Genomic DNA, 3,635 nt, shown 5'->3' with positions numbered 1-3,635 from the left:
GTATAGTCAGCTATAAAATGTTTTAAAAGCATCATAGTATAGTCAGGTATAAAAAAATCCTAAAACATCATAGTATAGTATGGCATAAAAACGACATAGTATAGTAAGGCCTAGGACCTTCTGACTGAGAGGTGTCAGGCCAAGACTCAAAGCAGGACTCAGATGCAGAGATTTTAGATAACAAAAGGCTTTTATTGAATACACCGGAGACCTCGGACCGAGTGACAAACAAATGGCTATAAACAAAACTAGACACTATACTCTGACTATAGAGAAAACAATAAACACTCCAAGAGGAGGGAAAAATAACTCTACTAAAAAGAAACAAATAAACACAAAACGCTCCGTATGGAGGAAAAACCTGCCTATATAAAATAATTTGGCTACAAACAAAAATCACTCTTAAAGAGGAAAAAACCAAGAACTATGAATCTAAGCTAGGATATGAGTTAACAAACAAAAAATCACTCTTTAACGAGGAATAAACAAAGGGCTATGAATTTAAGCTAAGGTAAGAATTAACAAACAAAAAATCACTCTTGAACGAGGAAAACGAAGGGCTATGAAATTTAGCTAAGGAAAAACTTACAAACAAAAAATCACTCGTCACGAGGAACATACGGCTTACTATGGCGATTACTATGGCTGTGGACATGGACCAAGGCTCTGGTGCAGGACAAGGACGAAGACACTCTGGCACAAGACAAGGGGAACACAGACTATTTAAACACATGGAGGGAAATAGGGGACAGGTGGAAACACTTAGGGCAATCAGACTGAGACACATGAGGAAGGGCAAGTGGCCTGAAACGAGAGGAGAATTACTTTTCAAAATAAAACAGGAAATGACAGGACAAAACAAACCCAAGACAAGACAACCTCACCACGGTGTGACAAGAGGCAACAGCTCTAACCATTGGTCTACTAAACCACTTGTGGACTGAAATATAAAAGCGTCAAATAACGCCATAGTAATGCTAAGGCATAAAAACTTCAAAAAACGTCATAATGTAGTAAGCCATTACAAATTTCCTAAAGACGCCATATTATAGTAAGCCTGAGGGAAGGACATTGAGTTGGTGCATGAAACATCATAAAAACAGTAAAGTAAGGCATTAAAAATGTCAGAAAAATGTTATTATTGCTATATTATAGTAAGGCAAGGCATAAAATCTTTATAGTGTAGTAAGATACAGAGTTGACAGGTAGAACATGCAATGTCCATACAGAAAGGCTCCAGGACCAGGATCCTCATCCAGGACCTTCTGACTGAGAGACAACAGCTTTAACCATTGCCCCACCAAACCACCGGTGGTGTGGTTAATAAAAGCGTCAAAAAATGTCATAGCGTCATAAGGCATAAAAACGTCAAAAACGTCATAAAAATGTCATAGTATAGTAAGGCATTATAACTGTCAAAAAACTATTTACAAAATATTATGATACCTGTATGTAGCTGTTTATTGATTTATTAATTTGAGTAAGGTTACTTAATCTGTTACTAGGGGTTAACATTATTATGCAGCTATATATGTATAAAGCGCGCCTGTCGCTCATTCTCACACACACACACACACACACACACACACACACACACACACACACACACACACACACACACACACACACACACACATTTGCTGTGTGCAGGTTACCGTTCATTCTCACTTATAAAATGTGGTGGGGAGAGGTGAAGGGGTCGGTGCGATGTATGATTGGAACATAAAAGGTTTAGGGGTTGTTGCACAGCTTAACCCAACCAAAATGACTGAGGAACAGTGCCGGGTCTGTAAATAACGTGGCAACCTAATAAATGTAGACAAGTAAAACATCTGTGATGTATGATAAACCAAACAGTTGACAAATTAAAGAAAAAACCAAGATAAAGTGTAGTAGTAAGGTGTTGAGCCAAAACAGCTTCAGTGGTTGTTAAATTGGGTTGAGAACTGGTGACTGTGAAGGCCACACAATGATTCACATCATTTTCATCGTCATCAAACCGTTCAGGTCACCAAGGGTGACTGGTGTGCACATTAAAGACATGGACCACGAGACATTTAACCATTTATTTTGTTCAGGAAATTCAGCAAGGAACTGATGGTAGGATGCATGGATGGATGGATTCTTCAGTACAACAAACAAAAGTAAATAACTTGCCACACATACCACAAAGATAATAAAGAAACGGTAACTATAACATCTTACATTCTTAATGCATACAAAGGAAAAAAAGGAATCTCAAACATTAACCAGGGTATTGCTTATCCTGTTAACAAAGAACATAATTAAATGCAGGATACAACTTCACTACTTCTTGTTCTAAATTACAACAATTTTCAGGTCAAATAAACTCATAAATTAAGATTCATTGAAGGTAAACATAATTTGAAAGAAATAAAAATTAAATAAGATCAAACAAAGGACATTGGTTTCCAGCGACCTACTGATGTGGCAGCATGGTCTCTAACAAAGGGATCTCAGGTGTACACACCCAGTGCTTTTTTAAACTCCCCTATGCTTTCTCCTCCCTTGGCCCACCCACCCACCCAGTCTGACATGTCAGCTTGAGATTTTTTAACAATAATAGAGTACAACACAATTTAATAGAATATATACTGTCCACTACCTCCTCAGCAGCAAACTGCAGACAGATATAGTCAGAGAGCAGCTGCTGAACATAGCGGAGCATTAGCAGCAAAAGAGACAGATTTCCCTCAGGAGCTGGTGGAGACCAAACACAGAAGTAAAAGAGAGGGAACACTGGACTGACATCATCATGAGACATCAGGTGACACAAACACCACTCCAAATGCAACAAATCAAATATAATAAATGTCAATTAAAAGTTATAAATGAAGATAGAAAGCATTGTCCTGTCTTTTCTTCATCTCTTCCCTCCACTCCTCCACAGTCTTTCCACCAACAGTCACACAGTGTGACACCCCTGCAATGTGAGTGTCGTCAGTGTCAGTCCTTCTGGGTTGTCCACACTTGCTGCAGATGTATGATGTCGGCAGCCGGAGGGGTTTTTCCTCCAGGCAGCGGCCCCCGCTCTGCCACAGCAGCTTCGGGACGCCTTCCTCTTCCTGTAGGCTCTGTTCCTGGGTACAGGGAGTCCAGGCAGAGGAGGTGGATGAACAGAAGAGGTTAAAGGACTGTCCTTGTCCCACCTGTACCAATGACAGACCAAACACAGAGCTAAAACAGAGGGAACACTGAGATCTGAGATCATCATGAGACATCAGGTAAATAATAGTAATAAACTATAAACGGGGGCTACTGCCGGGATGAGTACATGATTTATTTCCAGTGTTCAAAAGTCACCCTGATCATATTCTGGTTTTGAGAAATGTCTGATATAAAAGACTCTGATATAAAACAATGTCACATCCCTCCATCATGTATTATGTGGGAAATAGCTCATATTCTGTGTTGTTTTTTTTAATAAAACAAGAGGCAACATGTCTTCAAACTGGCATTTAAAGGGTTAAAATCCTGAAAACTAATAAACATTTGGTAGGTTTGAGCAGAACTGAAGTGGTTTAAGAGATGTATGCAAAAAAAAGCAGAAAAAAATATTGATATATGATGATTTTATAGCATTTTCTTTGTGTGTCCTTTTTTGGACGTGAGGA

The 3,635-nt window shown here is 39.0% G+C and overlaps 1 long non-coding RNA gene and 1 other non-coding gene across 2 annotated transcripts in view; both read right to left on the bottom strand.

Moving 5' to 3' along the window:
- On the bottom strand, positions 1–77 carry LOC147818690 (small nucleolar RNA SNORD36). The gene has a single exon (XR_015437748.1). It is a non-coding gene; the product is annotated as a small nucleolar RNA SNORD36 (small nucleolar RNA).
- A 1,975-nt stretch (positions 78–2,052) lies between these two features.
- Positions 2,053–3,635, bottom strand: part of LOC147818689 (uncharacterized) — a 3,773-nt gene continuing 2,190 nt past the window's right edge. Inside the window, exon 3 of the long non-coding RNA XR_015437744.1 lies at positions 2,053–3,170. This is a non-coding gene — a long non-coding RNA (uncharacterized LOC147818689). The remainder of the gene's footprint in view (positions 3,171–3,635) is intronic.

Source organism: Seriola lalandi, unplaced genomic scaffold (genome assembly GCF_002814215.2).
Source record: "Seriola lalandi dorsalis isolate HSWRI2012SDOR001 ecotype SW California unplaced genomic scaffold, Sedor1 jcf7180002054524, whole genome shotgun sequence".
Classification (NCBI taxonomy): Eukaryota; Metazoa; Chordata; class Actinopteri; order Carangiformes; family Carangidae; genus Seriola; species Seriola lalandi.
Note: the sequence above shows the minus strand (reverse complement) of the source record. Positions and strands in the feature narration are given on the sequence as shown.